The following is a 21,223-nucleotide window of genomic DNA, read 5'->3' as shown; positions in this document are numbered from 1 at the left end:
GAATCTCCTAGGCCGCCTCCAAAATCACTGGCCGGCATAACCACTACTGTTTCACTTACTCTCGACGATTGGTAATACAAATAATTTAAATTTTTTCTTATAAAAAGGAAAGGGAAATTTTTTTCATGCTTTTTTTCAACTTTTATGGGAGGTGCAGTTTATCTTACCAAAGTTAAAGGCGACGATTTCTTCAATGTTTGTTAATGAAAAAAGGGTTGATATTGTTGGGTTTGATATCGAATAAATCCATAAGATGATTTAAAACAGTTAACGAATAATTTATCAATACCATAGACTTGTCTTGACTTTAAAACTAGCGGCACTTTTTTTTTAAAACATAAATACCACCACCACATCATTTTCAATTGGGGAAATTTTTCATCAAATATTAATATGTGCTCCCCAAATTTATTCATCCTAAACGACCGACACTTTTGGAGGGTCCAAGTAGTAGTTGGATTTGTTGTTTAGTTAGTGTGTTGGTCCATGTAGCCTTCGTTTGTTGGGAGCCCATTTATCTTCCTTTGTAATATTAACCACCACCATAGTATTCTCCTTTGTGGGTGAAAACTTTTGGCAACCAAAGTGAAGGTTTGGTTTGGGTCGAGCCTTGAAGGTTGTGGTGTTCGTTTGATGGTTTTTTGAGCTTGAAATTAAAGATTTCTGTAACAATTGTTATCAAAGCTTCAAGATGTTGATTTGGCAAAAAAATCTGACCAAAATGATCAAAAAAAAGAGCAAATCGAGGTAAATCGAGGTAGAAATCATATTGAAAAATCGTTTAGAAAATTGTCTAAAAAACAATGTTCTATGTGAAATTCTAGTTAATCCAGAGCTCGGTTAATGGAACAGAGACCATATTCGAGACGTGCAGGTAGAGGTGCTCTAGGGTGGCCGGCGAGTGGTGACGACAATGATGTGTTGAACTCTGGTAGTCACACGTGAAGCTTGTGCAGACGATTCCCCCCAACGTCTTAAGACAAATTTTTCCTAGAGGCGTGATGGACTTTGTGGTGGTTTTTGATTTTTGTTTTGGGTAAAATTGTGGTTTTGGACTATTTTGCCCCTTGCGCATTCGAGTTCTTTTTTGCTTAATTAATTGTTACAATTGTTGGAGACTTTAGGACGAATAGTGATGGCCATAAAGTGGTAAATTCACTTCTCTCGTTATTTACAAAGTTAGATTGGTCCGCTCTAGTTTTTTTATTTATCCCGTTTAAATTCAAGCATTAACGAGTCACCGTGTGGGGTAACCATTACTTGTGCTAGAAATTTAGGATTTATTTGTCATATTTAAAGTGTTGAATTTAATTACAAGTTGATAATTGGTTTTGTGTTTTTATTGTCATTAAGTTATCGTGTGAGACTGTATTATATGAGCAACTAAATTTTTGTCGACATATTTGTCGACATGTCTTCGTGTTGTATTGATTATTTTGTTACAACACTTTGACTTGACTCGTTTAAAATTCACTTGATACTGAGATCTTGAATTTCACGAAACCCTAAAAATCCAAAATTCTGAACGATGTATACTGCGATTTTAGGATTACTTTGTGTAACATATTTGTGCACTTTGGTTGTTCTGTTTTTCAAAATATCTTTACATTTTAAAGTTGAAATTTTCAATGAAAAAAGGAAATTTTCAATGTGGAAATTACACCGGGACAGGTTTTTAAATATTGTAATTCAAAAATGAGATAAAAGATTTACTTATTCATAAATCAGCTAATAATTCAACTATTGATATTAATATTATAAAATATTCACCCTACCCCAATTCTAGGGAAGAATTCATAAATCATGTATTAACTATGCACAATTCAAAGACCATGTTTTAAGTTTAACTAATGCAAAAATCAGGTTTTCATTTAATTAATTAAATATATTTATTAATTAAATATAATAAAATCACAAATATACAATTAATGGTCACGTTTACACAATTATAGGTCACAAATTTATTCATTGGTCACATATCATCAAATTAATTGATCACGGATTATTTTGAGGTCACGAATCAAAGCTTTGATAGGTCACAGATTTTTTCGAAGTCACATATCACAGTTTATCTATCGATTTTATAGGTCACAATTCATGTCATTGGTCACAAATTAAAAATTTTGTAGGTCACAGATAATTTCGAGATCACATATCAAAAATTGTATAGGTCACAGGTCACATATTTTCAAATTTGATGGTCACATATTACTTTTAAATCACAATTGTTCGAATTTTAAGGTCACAGATTACAGTCACGGGACCAAACTGGTCACAGACACCCAATCCCGAGCCACCCTCACTCGGCACCACCACCAATGCCAACAAAATCCCCACTAACTCCCGTTACTACTGCCACCGCCACCGCCACCACCACCAACACCAACAAAATCACCCACGACAATCACAGCCACTCCCACTTGCACCACCACCAGCATCTCCAGTCTCCACTACCCCAACACCGCACAACCACCACGACGATAACATCAACATTGCTGAACGTACCACACACATTACCAGCAACATCACCACACATACCACCACAGCCAGATCACACAAACTCGCCACTAATCCTGTCAAAATATACCGCACCACCACCAACGCCATCAACACCTCACCTGCGACTGTTAACATTTAATGTCCGGCAACAGATCGCAATTGGTCACGATTCTCGCAACAAAATCGCCTTTCTACGCTCTGCAAAAATCGATCGCCATATTCAATATGAAAAGCGGCGACGGCAGCGATTCTCCTCCGGGCGTGAGAAGAGTGTCGCTGCACCACCAGACCGCCTCTTGCCATTTCCTATCTTAAACGTCATCGTGCGAGAGTATAGTGCTGTGTCGCGCGACTCCGCTGCGAGGTGACAATCGGCCTGCCGACGCCGCCACCATTGTTGAGAGAGGAAAGAAAAGGGAAAATAGATCATTTGCCCCATTATCTCCGGCGGCGGTCGCCTCCTCGACGGCGACGGCAGTGAAGGCAGAGAGAGACGAGAGAAAGGGAAGAAAATTGGGGATATGTTTAGGGTTTTTAATTGGGGATAGATTAATTATATAGAAAACCTGATTTTTGCACAGGTAATCTTCAACCCTGGATTTAGAATTTGGAAGTTTAAACACCTGTAGGGGTGTAATATTCCCCCAATTCTATCCAACCTAGAAAATTTTACCCAAACCCTAACATGTTTCTCTCTATCTTCCTCTCCTCTCTCACACGATGGCCAATTAGCTAGAAGACCTTTCTCCCTTCTCTCCATTATTTTCGCCGTCAAAAGATCGCCACCAGAAGATCACAGTCGAGTAGCACTCACAACTGTTTTCACATCGCTGCTCATGGTGCTATGTCACAGGGTCAGTATGCAGTGGCAATGATGCCGCATATGGTGTGACGATGCAGGCTAAACAGTATTGCGATTCTGCCTCACTGAAGCACCTCTACATGTTACAATGCTACATTGAAGCAGTTGGCGTTGGGTAGCAGCATCGCGAACCGTAGCGCCTTGACATTATGGAGGCTAGAGTCGACGTTGCTGGCAACGCTGCTTGGCAGCAGCATTGGCCGACGACAGTAGAGCGACGACAACAGTGAAAAGTGAGATATTAAGGTTTGGGTAAGGATTTGGGGACAGGAGCCTCAAGTGTAATTTTTGAAATTACGGGCTGGTGCTTGCAATTTCAAATTAGATGGTGGTGAAAAGCCCAGGTCTCAGTCTAGACGCTCTAACCGATGGGGTAGTGGTTGTGGTGGCTAGGGACGGACCCTGCCGTTTTAGGTTATGGGATTAAAAATTAATGTGTAATTTTTTAAAATAATATGATATTAATGAAAATAAGTTAATACGTATTTTGACACGTTGAAAATGTCTTATAATTATATCATTATCAATATTGTTAAATGAATTTTACTACATGTATAGTTTTGTTTACCATGTCATTTATAAATGTTGAGCTAACGGCGAGTAAATCAAATTAAATGTAGGAAGTAAATAAATTGAAATAAAATTCACATCTATTTTAGGAAGTAAATGAAATTTAAGTTTGACGAAAAAATAATTTGGAAGTAATTCAAATTACATTTAATTCGCAACGATTTTAGAATTTTTGAAGTCATTTTTCATGTGAAATTTTCTAATAAAATGATATAAATTATATTGAAAAATTTATCGTGCAAAAATAATAAATGCTAATGAAATAATTGAATTTTTTTAAAAGAAAAGATGAGTTAAACGCCTCTTTTAGTATACACGCTTGACGCATATTTAACAATTTTTAATATCTGTTTGGACCATTAAGAAGCGAAAAATTAGGCTATGAGCGCTTCGAAATGGTATTATGAATACAATGTCTCGACTTTATTTGACATGTATTAAAGTAGGTCGTAAATGAGTTAAAACAACTATTTTTTGGAAAGAAAAAAAAAGGAATCCAAAATTTTGTGGGGTCATTTGAGCCCCACGTGACCCCATGTGTGTCCATCCCTGATGGTGGTGGTGGTGGTGGTGGTGGTGGTGAAGATCGTCTGTGACCAATTATTTGGATAATCCAGACTAATAAATTTGTTAATTTGTGGTGATTGTGATATTGGCTATATTGATGAAATGGTGGTGGCCATGGCGATGGTAAGGTGGTTGTGTAGGGTAGCTTTGGAGTAGGGTTTGTGACTAATTATTTGGTTGATTGAGACTAATAAATTAAATATTTTGTGACTAATAACTCGTGAGCGATAGATAATGCGACCTAAAAATTTGAATCGTAACTTATAAAATTTATGATTTGTGATCAATAAATAAATTGTGACGTCTAAATTTTTTGATTTGTGACCTATAAATTTTTTATTTGTGATCGAGAATTAATTTGTAACCAAATAGTAGTGGAATTGTGACTTTAATATATCAAATTAATAAAACATATTTTTAATTAATTATTTCATAAATAAAATTTAATTAATATCTGATTTTTAAAAATTTAAACCTTATTTCTTAATTTTGAATTGACCCATAATTAATTTCTTATATATGAAATTTCCCCTTTTTTCATTTCACAACAAAAAATGAAATGGATTTAAGTTTAACAAAAAATTTCAAAAGTCATAAATGACAATTTTCTACAAAGAATATGATGGACTTACGCTTCAATTATTTTACACATATCTTATGTTATTTAGAGAAAAGTTGAAAAACTTGATTCTATCATACTTGCTTGAAAGATTTTTCAATTTTAAAATGGATCATTCAAATGATCTTGATGACGATTTGGATGTTTTTAACAAACTTGATACAAACAATGTTAATTATGACGAAAAGGTGTCTGAAACTTATAAGGTTATTATTTAGCTATATTCTATTCATGATTCATATAGAGAGGTTAAGAATGCAATTAAATATAATAGGGACAACATAACACCTGAGACTGTCATTGATACTTTTAAAAGTAAAGATATGGAGATTGAGGCGAAGAGGATAAGAAAAGTGGTGAGTTACATATAATGATAAGTAAAATGAAATTTAAGTAGATGAATTTGGATAAAGTTCAAGACAGTAGTGATTTGAATAGTGACTCGAGTGATGATGGTGGTAAGAAGAATGGCAAGGGTTAGGATAAGTCTAGTGGTGAGTGATATTACAACTGTGACATGTCTGTATACTTTGTAAGGGATTGTCCCAAGAAAAATGATAAGCAGAAGGATAAGACGAAAGGTGATGCGAATGTGGCTATAGGGTCGAGTGATGACCCTAGTAAGGTATATTGAGAGTAAAGATAGTTACTGCATGTGCATCTGTGTATAATATTTTCTACACGTGTGTGATTACTTAATTTTGTTGCATGGTTATATATTGCATTTTAATGTGTTTGATATGTGTATTTGCATGAATTTGAGAGCTATTTGATTATTTGGTGTAATTTGTTAGTATTCATAGTGGGTTGAAATCTATAGCGTACTCATTTTGATCCGTGAGTGATGTGAGAGAGTGTAGTAGTAAGAAGAGCGTGGGACGACTATTTTCTCCTTTATCTTTGTAAGTCTGTGCGGTTTTAAGATTATGTAGGTAGCTATGTTTAGGTTATCTTCTTCCTCTTCGTGAGCATTTTTTGTGAGTGTAGTGAAGTAACTTAACTATGAAAGAGACACTAATATTAGATGAAGACCCATTATCCACTTAAATTGGAAGAAGTAATGTAGTGATAAAGGATTGAATCATGCTACAAGTACATAATTTTTTGACAGAAAAATATTACAGACAACACATGACGTGACATCATTGAAAGATGAGAAAAAGGAAAAAACAGTGTACTTACATTTTGTAATGTCAGCGTCGGTACAAATTCTGTTAAAATTTTTCATGTACTTATGGCTTTATTGTTATTCCTTGGACTTAAGATTTATTGTGATTTACCAGGTAGACATGAATAGAGTGGTCAATCTAGTGAGCATGGTGGGGGATCATAGGAGATACATGCGCTCAAGGTGTAAACAACATGGAATGGGATAGGATAAGTATGATGAGATCTTTTTGAGGGGTCATTTATGCATTTGTTACATATGTGTTGGCCGCTTGATTGATTAACTCGGTGTTAGCCTATTTTTTGTGTGAACGTGTTCTAAAAAGATCTATGTGTTATCTTATGTTATATTTTCATCGTATGTTTATTTGATCTTGATTTTTTAGGGTTATTATATGCTTCTATTAAGGTATTTTTTTTTTTTTTTACTTTAGTCTTGATGAGTATATGGAACAGGTATTAGTATATGTTTCAGGTACGAAACACTAGGTAAAGTCTATGATATCAATTTTATTGGTTACCTTGATTATATACGTATAAACTTACTGTATTTACCGGTTGATTGGAAATCAAGGCAGAGATTTGTTGGGTTTGATACCCAGTAAATCCGATCATAATTTAAAACAGTTGATGAATAATTTATTGACACTATAAAGTTGGCTTGACTCGAAAATGATCAAGATTTTTGGAAGGCCCAAGTAGTATGTGGATTTTCTAAGTTGGATTTGTGGTTTGGCTTGTGTGTTAGTCCACTTACCCTTTGTTTGGCAAGTTGGGGAGTTTTAGGTAATTTGGACCACTTGGTTTTGGCCTATTGAGAATAATAACTTTGGCCTATGTACCTAAACTAATGCATATATCCATCCTCCCTCTGAAATCATGTGTGTGTGTGTTATGCAATAGAGAGAAGAGCGAAGAGAGGCAATGAATGTGGTGATAGAGAGATTCAACCATGGCTTCCTTTCTTTAGTTCTTCATCTCCCTTTGTGATATTGCAAACATTTACTGATAAGTGTATTTTATACATTTATTCAAGCCCTAAAATATGGACATTTCGTTGTTCTTTTAATGAAATCATAGCCTAATTTATTATATAATGTGTTATTAGGTAAAACTCGATGAATGGAAGTGGAATTGAAAGAAAGAAACAAATGGAAACTTGATGAAAATGAATAAGATCCAAAGTTTGGAGACTAAAGTATAGATACTCAAAAGTTGTGTCAAACATCATGACGAAATTAGAGAATGCTCGGGGTCAATTAGATGCAATTAGAAGTTAAAAGGAGTGAAATATGATCAAAATATGGACATGGTGTTGATTTTTAACTCCACAATTATGTTCTAGATTTTTAGCTCAAGATTAAAACCCATTTTTGACCTATTGAACATTCGAATTGGAAAAAGGTTATTTCAAGCAAAGTTATAGCCCTTTAAGTTATCTTTACAACACAATTTGAATAACCTCAATTGAATAATGGACGAGAATGTTATGATAAAATTACTAAAGGAAGTGTAGTGCAGACTTCTTCCAAAAGTGGCACCGCGGCTCCACCATCATGGCGCTGCCACCTAGCACCAAGGTGCTACCTAATACCGATTAAGGCAAGGTTCGATCCTTTTTAAAATCCATAAAACCCTAAAACAACCAAAAACGTGGGAGCAACTATAAATACAATTTTTTTACACTTTTAAGGAGGATTTCACACATTGAGAAGAGGAGAACGCAACTTGAGAATTAGAGAGAAAAACAACAATTTAAGGGTTTGGAATCAAGATTCAAATGAGAAGAAGAACTTGGTGCACAATTCATCCACTCATCCACATCTAAATTCAAAATCAGATTATGGACTCTACTATTGTTATTTGTTTTTCTTGTGTTATTATGAATAACTAAAATTCTTGTTAGAGCGAATAATGTAACCTACTTAGGACCCTTTAGATATGTTATTTAAGATTCTTGTTCTTTATTCGTTTATGCATTGATTTTACTATGAGTGCAATGCATTGAATTACTTGATCACTAATTTGATGATTTTGTAAATTTTTTACGAATCGTGATGTGAGTTTAGGATTTAGATCATATAGTAAAATCCAATAATTTGATAAATAGGTGAAATTGTTCTATCCTAATATCTGTTAATTATTTAATCTCTAAACCAATCTTTGTGTGCATTCACATATTTTCAAATAGTTGTATCAAAAAACACGATAACTAATTCTTTGTTTGTTTTCGATCAAATTAAAGTTAGGAATAATTTAACCAATTGTTCAATAATAGCCGTCGTGGGAACGATATTCGAACTCTCTGATCCACTTTATTACTTGTTACAATTTGTACACTTGTGGGATACTAAAAACACAACATTCACCATAGTATTCTCCTCTGTAGGGTGAAAACTTGTGGCAACCAAAGTGTTTTGGGTCGAGTCTTGGTGATTGTGGTGTATGTTTCGTTGTTTTCTGAACCCGAACAAGATTTCTTAAAGATTTTCGCGGCATGATAATATTAAGAAATCTAAAGTTTTCAGCAAATAATAGGGGTGCGTTTGGTTTGTGTTTCTCTTTCATGTTTTCAATTTTAAATTCATTTTCTATTTTTGATTTTGAGATATTATTAGAAAATTGCAGAAAATGCGTTTGATTTGTCATTCTGAAAAACAGTTTCTCAAAACAAAAATCTAAAAAACAAGTTTGGTTTAAAAATTTTTAAAAATAGTTATATGATATTTTTCAATTAATTTGACTATTTTGTAAAATATATCAATTTTATCGTAATATATGATCAAATAATATAAATTTAAAAGTTGGTAAAAAGGAAATCACTATAAGTATATTTCCAACAATCACATCGAAATTATCCGTACATAATAAATTATTGTCACTCGTATCAGTTTTGCACCTACAATAATCCTTTAAAATAGTACAACAAATATAAATATCAAAATCCAATACATCAATTAAATAAAACTATAGCAAATCTTGAAAATTACAAAGTTCATAATCAATATATGAAAAGAAAACAATCCTACATTAGAAGTACAAAATACGTAACCAGACCTATCATGTAAATCAAAAAAAGTTCCAAGATAGGTCTTCTCCTAAGTTATGGCATCATCACAAATGTCGTCATTAAATCTGAATCCTTAAAAGCCTTTATTGCTTTCATATAAATCTCATTAGACACTACTTGAATGTTGTTTAAGATGTTCAAACGCTCCATATTTAAATAAAGGTCTGGACTAGTAACTTCAAACACTCCATGTTATAATTAATCCTTGTCATTCACAATAATACAACAAATGAAACCAAGAAAGCAAGCCATTCGAATGATTTTCCCATCGTCCATCCAAGAATTCCAAATCCCTTTAACCGAAGATCTGATCAAGTCAATCTTTTACACAGGATAAGTAACTCTATATCCCAAATAAAAAAATGCAGACTATAAGTTATACACACAAATATGAGAAAGAACATTTGAAAAACAAGAAACAAAATCAATTGGAGAACACAAAGGAGAATACAGAAGAGAACATTTTGTATTCATTAACACAAAATCAATTGGAGAATACCCACTTCAAAAACTGAAAAATTACCTTCACTCTCCTAACCTGAGACTTAGAAATAGCACTAGAAAGATAGATTTTGCACTAGGTTTTTGGGCTTGCTTGGGACGAGAGAGAGAGAGAGAGAGATGGGTATCTGTACTTGGATAGATTTTGTATAATTTTATTAATTATTTTATTTTGAGAAAATTTTAAGTTCATTTTTCTTATTTTGAGTTCTATGAAAACACTCAAAAAGTCATTTTTTTTGAAACGTATTTTCGAAAATAACATACCAAATACGTTTTGAGTGTTTTGGAAAATTAAAAATGACAGATACAATGCACTCTATAGGTTCTGGAAAGGGGGTTTATGTTTTCTATATTTATGATATGATACCTAGGAATAATATAATAAAACACCCTCAAATACACATGGCTATTATCAATAAATTTAGATAAAATTAAAGCAAACCGAGTTCTACTCATTTATTCAATTGCAAGTTCAGGCCAGATGCATTCTACCCAATCATCTTTATGTATGGTGAGTATCAAGACTAATATTTCAAACATTAATCATAACGACTGTCGACAGATAGCCTTCATCTCAGCAGAAAGAAAGAAATGTCTAGTTGTCGAGAGGAAGAAGGTTGGGAAAACTCACACCTGTGTAGAATTAAAAAATTGAATTTGGTGTGTTTGGTTATGAGAATAAGGGTCTTACCAACTGCTGGTGTTGTGGAGGCGGCCAGTGAGGATTCTTAAGGAGATGGAGTTGATTGATTTTTTGGATGGGAAAACTCATTCTTTTGAATTGATGATAATGGAACGATAGTGTTATTAGATTAGATTTATGAATAATTCTATTTGTACAGAAAACTATTCCACTGAATTATGTCATAAATCTCACATGTGGGATCCATGTTGTCGCAAAAAAGACCAAAAAAATTCCACCACCACCCCTTGCTGTGTCTGTTCTGTATGACTTCTATGTGTGCAGTTTCTGTACACACAGCAAGCTCCTTTATTGTGCTTGGAGATGGGTATAAGGGTTTTGGAATGATTTTTCAAAATATTATTTAGACGACAGGATTAGTTTCTATCAAGGATAAATAATATATGTCAAAAATATTTGTCAAATACATTGATAGATGAAACTCTCTCCTTTCTAGTTTGACAAGATTTAGGTTTAGTGGACGAGAAAAATGTCTACTCTAATTAATTTTTAATTTTGCATCTTTATTTAATTTTATGGCGGTGTTAGAAGATAAATTTATAATTGCTTATCAAAGCCTATAAAACAATGACATAATAAGGGCGTGTCCACTTCGGAATTTTGACTTTCTTTGACCTTAACTCGACTGAAAAATTGCAAATTACTCCACCCTTTGACAATTTGTTTGACCTCAATGGAATAGTTAATTAATGTATGATAACTATTCTTCATTATTGTAAAACCGTACTTCTTAATTGGTATTAATGACTTACGATATCCCTTTTAATGATTTTCTTAATCCATTTTAGATTTTTTTAACCAATTTTAGTACTTGTATTAGTCTCCCCCTTCTGAAAATTTTCTCATTTTGTCGAGATTTTCTTAATCAATTTTCGATATTTTATTGATTTCATTTATTAAATAAGCTGATTTTTCTTTCATTTCAAGGAAACAAATAATAATCATTATTAATTTTTTTATTTTCAGATTATTAATTTAGTTTATTAAATTTTATTTCTCAAAATGACGTGAGCTTATTGTGGAAAAAATCATAATGTAATATAGAGACAGTGCCATAGTTGTGAAAATAGATTAGTTCGATCCAATTACGAAAGGAATCAATCGAATCATCGAATCGAGTTTCATTGGAAATCTTAGAAATAGAACCTAGATATGGAACCAAATTGGGATTGAACAACCAGTACTGGTTCGGTTTGGTACAAGAATTATGAAAATAGAGTATTAAATCACTTGTTGATTGAAAGATTCAACTGCTTTTTTTTTTTTTTTTTTTATTGAGTTTACATTAAAGCTATGGATTTATAAAGTATTTATTTCAAAAGTTAGGTAAGTATTAGCTTCTTCTCATACATCAACATCGATGAGCTCTAATGCCCTTACTTGAATCTAATTTAAGGATGTCGTCCATAATAATTTGAATTTTGATTACCAATTAGGGTTTAGTTAAAAAGAAAAGAAGAAGCGCATAAAAAGTGAAATTTTGGCATGTGATATTTTTGAGATCTAGTGTTAACATATATGGTACATCTTTGTGTAATGTACCGACGAAGAGAAAATTTTAGGAGAATCAAATCCAGTCTCGATTCTAAACTCTTTCAAAATCAAAGTAAATTAGTTAGAATGTAATAATTTTTATAAGTATAATCATTTGTCATGCATACCAAAATTAATTTGGTGATATGTAAATTCTTTCAATGTACATATATATCATAACGAGGTTGCCTCTTCTTCTTTGCTTTTGTTTGTATGCATATTAATTATGATTCATGTTTGAATGTGTAATCTCTACACATTAATTCATGATTTGTTAACTAAATTCATGTTCTACCATTAATTCATGTCTTTTGATTTATACACAATCAATTCTGCCACATATTATAAATGTATTAGTTCTGCATTTTGATTCCACCATATATTGGTTCTACTTTTAATTCTACCTTGAATTTATGTATATGTGGAATTCACATGCATGTTTGGTATCTTTTTCATGTTGGTACAAGATTTAGCCAATAAAAAATTTAGTCAATAGACTCAATATTAAATGATATGAAGGGATAAACTTATTATTGCTAGTAATTTGTCTTCGACTAAATAAAAGAGAAACTTACAAAATTTTTAATAGTGTTTCTTAATTGGTAAACTATATTAAACTTTAGTGACCATTTTGATTAATGTTATTTTGAATTAGAAGTTTCATAACTCTTATATTTTATTATTTGGCATGTTCTATTAAATTATCACTGGATTAATAATGATACAAAATGAAAATTCAACGAAGAACCAAGAGATTCTCTAATCCAATGAATCCCTATGTTTTATTTGTTCTCTTTATTGAAGTTAAATTATTGATCATCACTAACTAAAATAGGGACTAAATTTCCTATATTTTTGAAAATTAATTAAGGTGATATGCATGGCCTCGTCACCCACTACATTAACCATATAAGAGGGTATTTGATGGAGATTAAAATTAGATTTTTTAGTAGATTGTGATAGAAATTTTTGAAATGTGTAATTGAAAAGTTGTGAGACCCATGAAAAAAGTGATAAATATTGATTATTTAACTTTGACTTGAATTAAAATCAGATCTTAATCCAAACCAAATAGACTGTAAATATTATTTGTATCTAATAGATTTAATATATATACTAGATAATTGCATGTGTTTGCAAAATTATTACTCAAATTTTAAATTGTGAACATAATTTTTTGATTATACAATCAATATGGTATGTCCTGTTAATGTTAGTGATCCTAAATCTCAACATTTTAATAAGTGTTAGTTGTGATGTCGATAAATTGCTTAACAATATTGCTTGTTTAACACCTCAAATTAACTTAATTGAAAATAAAGTCACTTCCCATTTTTGCTTAGGGAATGTTATTATGTATTATGCCAACATCAAGTTTTCTCTATTATAATTGACTTGTGGTCAGAGCCTGATTTCTTCATCTAATTAGTTGATACTACAATATATGTATAATTAATCCACCACATTGCAATGAGATGAAAAATAAAGAATGTCGAGAAGAAATGTGTGGTTTGAACCTTTATCTCAAATGTGTGATATTTAATAACGTAGTTTGCTAATAGTCAATTATGATTGAACAATTCTCTCAATATTAGAGGGAGGAAATTAAGAAGCTAAAAACAATGTACAAATGCATCATTATTTAAATCCTCACAAAAGATCATTTGAACTATAAGTTCGAAAGATAATGCATTTATATGCATTTACTAGTCAAAGAGATTGTAATATCTTACACATTAGCTTTAAATGCTCCAACTCGAATTAATATTTTAGAGGATAATTAGTTAATATGATATTTGATGGCACTCCTGAAGCATGATTACATTCGATTCTAATAAACAAATTTTCAAACGAAAATGGAGCAATTAGCAAAGTTGGTCACATTTACGAAGCATACACTCTTGATGAGTATTTAAACATAACAAATTTTAAAAACACATAAGAGGTTCTAGTACTTGACATAATAAAAATTGAGATATTTCAATAAATTATATCATTATAGGAAAAGAAATAGAATCGAAAAAGAAAAGAAAAATTGTCGATAACACTTTTGCATATGATGTACTAAATCATATTATGAATAACAAGAAATCGAAAAAAATTCGTCAGAACATATCGATCGAAGTACTGATTGGCCAAATAAAATGATGTGATCACACTAAAATTAAATTTACTAGTGAAATTTGAAGTTTCTATACGCGATTCTAGTAAAATTGAACTTAATAGAGAAACCTAAAATTTCTAGATCTACAGACTGAACACCTCAAGGTATATACTTATGCGAAATGAAAATAAAAAAAAAAAGTTGTAATATAAAATGTACAACTCTTTAAATAGTGAGTTTCATGACGAATTGTATAAATAGGTAAGTTATTATGTAGTGGATGTAATCACAAGTCTCTATCTTATTACTGTGATAATGTATGAATTTAATATGCATATAGTAAATGAGATTATTGTCAACTCATTTTATATAAATTTAATATTATCCTTGAAGAATTTAATATGCCTGAAGTATAACTCAAGTAATATTATCATGAGGGGAAGTAAATATGGATTGTATTCTTTTTCCCTTAACTAAGGTTTTATTCCATTGGGCTTTCCTGACTTCTTCCTCTGTTTATGCAATATTTGAGCATGAGTTTAAATGTGTGGGCAATGTGTTTGACTTAATGACATTGAGAAGAGTCGTTTATTATGTATGGTTTGAATGTGATTTGAATGTATAGTAATGGTATGGAGTTTGATTTTAGTGATTATAGGTTAGTGTTTTGATTGCTTGTAATGTGAGAAAGAGAAAAACAAAGAGGAAGAAATTTTCCTCTCTGTGTTTTCTATGTTTAAGTATAATGTTCAAACCGTCCTCATGAGAAGTTGTTTTGAGTTGTTGCCATTTCTCTGCTGTCTCTTTCCTAGAGAACCTTTGTTGGTGCTTAGAATAATATAGGTAGAACATTTTCCTTTCAATTCATTTCAAGACAAGAAAGAGAAGTGTCAAAAAGTTGATTGTTCTATACTTATTCTATGCTGTGCTGTGTAAATGATTGCAATTCAAAAAAAGTCACTCCACTTAAAAAAATCTATAGAAATCTTTAAAGGTCTCATTGTACAAAAGTTGATGCTTTTTAGTTTTGAACTATTAAGCAAGTCTTTCTTACTGTAATACTTTTCCAATTTTTTTCTAAATCATATTATAACAGGTTATAATATGATTTACATGTTTTTGTATATCATTTTTCATTTGCGTACTTACTTTAATATATTAACTATACCCTCATTTATTTTTGTGATGTGCAGGGAGTTGATTGTTTTTGGGATAACAAAATTGTTGATCAAATTAATCAAAATCGATGTGGATCAATTATTTTGTACTATTTTGATTACTTGTTTTTGGAGTTGTAGTTCATACTTTTGGATGTTGATATCAACTATTTTGAGTAGGCTATTGTTGTTCTTAGTTCATTTCTAAATTAACTCGACATTTGTATTGGTTTTATTTTATGAAATTATGGGAGAAGTTATTATATATGTGTTGATATTGGGAATTATGTTCTTTAATTATTATAGGTTTAATGGTTATCGAAAAATAAATATTTAATAAGAAATGAATCTTTATAGAGTATAAAATGTGAAAGTCATATAAAATTTCGTTATTTTTACGGCATGTTAGTGCATGCCGTAAAAAAAATAAATGAGACGACCATTTACGACATGTAAAAATGTTTGCCTTAAAAAATATTATCTTATTTACGGCATGCAGATTCATGCCGTAAAAGGTTAAGCATTTATGGGATGCTCGTAAATAGTTTATTAACGGCGTGCTTCTTGTTTTTTACAGCATGCAATGCATGCCATAAAAAGATATGTATATTTAAGTCATGGCTTTATACGGTAGGCGACTGTATGCCGTAAACTACTTTTTAAGGCATGCAATGCATGCCATAAAAAGCAAAATCTATTGTAGTGAATATACTCTTTTTCATTCATTAGAATTTTTCCACGTGATTTTTTCTACTAAGGTTTTAACAATGCATATTCTGTGTGATGAATGCCCATAATATACAAGATATTTACCATAAAAATAATACTCATATATATATGAGACTCCCAAAGAAATCAACAAGAGCTTTTTTGAATCATCATTTTACTACAATCATTAAATATTGACAAATATTTTATATGAAGACAAAGTTAATTGAATACATTGATGTAAAATATATCAATATTGAAAACATTGACCTACAATACATAAATCGCTTAATATGAAAATTGAAATCAGGGGAAGCAATATTCTTTTTTCTTCAATCAAATTTTGTTCTACTAGGTTTTCTTGACAAGGTTTTAACGAAGCATCATTTTATCACTACAAATTATTTTTACTGTTTTTTCATTTGTTGGTATTTTTGTCCCATCAAATTTTTTACCAAATAATATTTCAATAAGATAATTATTGTAAATATAGTGATATTTACGAATGACATTTTATACTATTACCGCCCTAGTCAATATGACTGTTGTATCTCTTGTAATCCTAATTCATTCCTATAAATATGAAGTTTTAGTTTTTAATAAAAATATATAAGTTTATTGGCTTCTCTCTTTTGTTCTCTATAGTTTATAACATTCTTAATAAATTCTTTTCTATTTTCAGATTATTGATATAAAAATGTACTGTGGAAAATCTTGGTGTAGATTATAGATAGTAACAACGCTATGAAAATGCAGTTATTTTGGTACACCTAAAAAGAAATTAACTAATTTAAAAGGTGAGATGAGATTAATCAAATATAGCATCAAAGTTTGTATAGATGTAAGAATGAATAAGCATTTATGTCTATAAGCAAATTCAAACAATGATGTTTGACAGTTTAAAAGTAGCAAAATAGCCTAACTTACTTTTCTAAAAATTCATTTTTAAGATAATTTCATACTTCTCAAAAAGTTACTTTTTAAGTTGTTCAGGTACTTTCATCGAGCACCATTTTTAAGTATTTTAAGTTTGGCAAAAATTTAACAAGAAAAAGAAAAATAAAGAAAAGTTCTATTTATTATTCAAACCGCAATGAATTTTAATCACACATTTAATGAGATTCATAACTTTTCAAATATTATATTTCATCATTTTTTTTATAAAAATTTATAAAAAATTTTATTTTAATATACACCAAACAGGAGATTAATTTATGTTTACCCAAAATTCAAAGCTATTACCAATAGGGGAAAATTGCACCAGCAGTCCCTAACCTTTCACATTTTTGCAGACTTTATCCTAATTTTCATTTTGTGCCATTTACCGTCCCAAACCTTTCAAAAATATGCACCTAGGGTCGAAATGAATGAAAACCATCAATTTGACTGTTAGTTGACCAATAAAATTAATCTTTGACTAATTTTGACCAATTTAAAAGGGTAAAAGAGTAACTTTGCTAATTAACAATTAAAATAATTAATTAAAACAAAATAAAAATAAATGAATAAAAGGAAGAAAAACTATTCATCTCCTTCTTCACCCTACCCTACCCCATCCCACCCCACCCACTCCATCACCCAAATTAGAGCCACCACCACTGAATAAACTCGACCTACACGGTGTCATCTTCCTACCATGTTTCGCCACCAGGTTCTGGCACATTCTCAATAGGAGTCTTCAATTTCCTTATGTCACCAATAGTTAAACCCCAGTAATGCCGTTTTTGGCATAAACCTTTTCAACTCCGCCAGTGGAGACAGCCGTAGCCGTCGCTGCAGGTGAAGTTCGTCGGGCGCCATTCAGCATATATAGCCAAAATCCCAAAGCTTCGGCCAAATTCAAATCTAAATCTAAACCCAAATTCAATCCTAAAGCTTCCCACCACATTTCACCGTTGTGGTGGAGTTTGGTGGTGTGTTATTATTATCAATAGAGTAGCCAAATTCAAACCTAAATCTAAACTATCCCAAAGCTTTACAGCATGTTTGTCGCAAGTAAATTTCGACCACTCAAACATTTAACCATCGTTGCTCCGTCGCATCCAGTGCCTCAAATTACCAATTTATCGCCTGTTTACGCAAAAGTCTCCATCAATTTTAAGTTGATCTGAAAACGAAGTAGTTTGAATATTTTTCCTTCTCTTCTTCTTCCATGAAATCGAGGTCATCGATGGCCTTCACTAAAATACAATTCTAATTTTGGAGGATGGAGTGGGGTGGGATTTCTATTTTGTTTTAATTAATTTTTTAATTGTTAAATAGCAAAGTTACTCTTTTATCCTTTTAAATTGGTCAAAATTAGTCAAAGTTCAATTTTATTGGCCAACTAACGGTTAAATTGATGGTTTCCATCCATTTGGACCCCGGGTATAAATTTTTGAAAGGTTTGGGACGGTGGGTGGCACAAAATGAATGTTAGGGTAAAATCTACACAAAAGTGAAAAGTTAGGGACCGCTGCTGCAATTTTCCCTTACCAACATTTTCATTGGGACTCATCCTAAATTTATTGTTGTCCACCACACCGAATTACCAACAAACAACAAAAACCGATATAAATGGTTGCACAAAAATATTGAGTTAAGGTTAATAAAGATATAATAATAAATAACCTTTAATAAATTTAGAAATAATTAGATAATATATTATAACATATACCACTCGATTCATAAAATCCTAAGTACATTAATGTTTTTGACATTTTTGAAGAGATGTTGATCGAGGTAAATGTTAGTGACAATAAACAATAACTTTAATAAAAAATAAAAAATAAAAAATCCAATTTTGCTTGGCCAATGGCCTCAATCTCAAGATGTCAAATCATTGTGAAAAGTTACTTATGCGGTCGAACATTGAGTTTAACACATTTCCAATAAATTATGGTTCAAAATCTCTTAATTGTTAGAGTTCCTAACTCGACAAATCATATTAAGTAGTTGAATTACTAAGATACTCGTGCCACGTGTATACTTTACGAACAGTTACACAAAGAAGTCTTTTGAAATATATCTTGTTTAATAGCTAGTTTAATATATGCCCTTTTTACATAAGAAACTAGTGAATGCATCACCCTTCAAGAAGACCTACATTTATGTCTTCTTCTTTTGCATCAACTTCTTTTTCCAAGTGCTCTCCATACGAAGGAACAAATTCAAGACAATTGCTCTTCATACAGAAAAAAAACTATTGAACACATCACGTTTACAACATTTACACAGAAAAGGTATCCAAAGAAATTTTGAGCCCTTAATGGCTAGTGTACTAAAACATGTTTGTATCATAGATTTTCTCCACGAATGTAGTAATGAATTCATGTCTTGTGCCTACGTTTTTAACAAATTACGAACATATCACCATAAAAAGATACCTACATGTACTCATCATTTTGCGGTAATTTCTTATTGCAACTTTGAAGTACATAAAGCATATATTCTTATCCGCTTATTTTCTTTATCTAAATATTGGCTTAATAGTCAATTGAAAAATTTACAAGTCTTTTTTTCTTTTAGTTATTGAGGACGTTTGAAGTTTGATCGAAATTTCTTATTTTATCCTTTGCAATCCATTTTGACTTGTTACTTACATCTAGTGAAAGATTAAAAATCAAGATTTTCATAATAAGCTACTTTTTCAATTATAAGTGAAAAGTACTCATTTTAAGAATAAAAACATTGCTGATGACATAAGCACGACCACTACACCAAAGTACGTGTCTCACCATCACGAACTCACATAACAAGAGGACTCTCTTCAACCTCAGTCATGAAGAAAAATTTCCTTCTAGACTGAGAAATAGAGAAAAAAAAAGGTATATATCTTGCCTCGAACTTAGCTTTGTTTGGGGGAGAAAGGAACACAATCTTCACTTTTTCTGCTTCAAATTCACTGTTTTTCAATTCCAATTCTGAATTGATCACTTTTTTTCTGTTGTTATCAGCTTATAGCAGATCGCTAGCTTTCAAACAATTGTTGTACGCAGCAAAAGTGGAGACAGTCTAATTTTTTCTTCAGGTAATTAATTATTCTTAATTCTCTTTTTCCAGTTTTTCTGGCTTCCTGACAGTAAAATTTATGGGTTTTATTGGGGTGGGGGTGATTTGTATTTTTTCGATTTTTTTTTATCATATATATGTGTATATATATGTTATCTTTTTAAGTTAGTAAATTTTTTTGTCATTAATCCTCTTTTATACAGTTTTTTGGCCTTCTGATAGTAAAATGTATGTGGGTTGTTTTTGGGTGGATGGGTTTCAATTTCATTTTATAAATGTTAGCTTTTAAGTTTGTGAATTTTGTTTCTTGTCATTAATTCTCATTTTTACGGTTTTTTGGCTTTCTGATAGTAAAATGTATGTGGTTGTTTATTATTATTATTATTATTATTATTATTATTATTTCCCATTTTTTTATACATGTTAGCTTTTTGAAGTTTGTCATTTTTATTTTTATTTTTTGTCATTAATTCTCGTTTTTACATTTTTTTTTTTTGATAATAAAATGGATGTGGGGTTTATTTTTTTCAATTTATTTTTTATATATTTGTTAGCTTTTTAAGTTTGAAATTTTGTTTGTTGTCGTGAATCCTCTTTTTTAACGGTTTTTTTTGGCTTTCTGATAGTACAATGTATTTTTTTCGTTGATCCTTTTTATCTTTTTTTTTTATTTTAATAATGGTGGCTTTTTAACTTCGTAAATTTTGTTTCCTGTTTTGTGATTTTTGATGGGAATTTTTTTACCATTAGTGGAAAAAATAAAGAAAAATATTTGACCTGAAATTTTCTGTTTCTTACAGCTTTGAGAATGACTGAGATTGATATTTTAAGAAAAAAATTGAGATCTTTTGGGTACATTTGGTGAAATGGAAAATCAGAAAATCTCTGGACTCTTAAAAGATGGTTTTATGGTGACGAAACCCAGGGTGCGCAAGGGAGTTATTGGCAACAATCTAGGAAGAGAAGGCTTGTTGGATTCTGTAACGATCAGTAACGAATATAACGGTATTCATATGTCGATTTTAGAAGGAAACTTGGAGATTGGCCAGAAAAATGAGGTTTACATAGAGAATGTAGTTAGCAGGGGGGCTGTGGATGAAGGCGATGACACGTTGCAGTTGCACAAATCTCATTTGCTGAGAAAGACGGGAGTTTCTGATAAAGGTATTA

General features: G+C 31.3%; 1 long non-coding RNA gene across 1 annotated transcript; it reads left to right on the top strand.

The window, feature by feature from the left end:
* Nucleotides 1–19,767: 19,767 nt before the first annotated feature.
* LOC111402703 lies at nucleotides 19,768–21,217 on the top strand. Its single transcript, XR_002704333.1, has 3 exons — nucleotides 19,768–19,869; nucleotides 19,999–20,072; nucleotides 20,854–21,217. It is a non-coding gene; the product is annotated as an uncharacterized LOC111402703 (long non-coding RNA).
* The last annotated feature ends 6 nt before the right edge of the window (nucleotides 21,218–21,223 follow it).

The sequence above is a fragment of the Olea europaea genome, chromosome 10 (assembly GCF_002742605.1).
Source record: "Olea europaea var. sylvestris chromosome 10, O_europaea_v1, whole genome shotgun sequence".
Classification (NCBI taxonomy): Eukaryota; Viridiplantae; Streptophyta; class Magnoliopsida; order Lamiales; family Oleaceae; genus Olea; species Olea europaea.
This window is presented reverse-complemented; position numbering and strand designations above follow the sequence as displayed.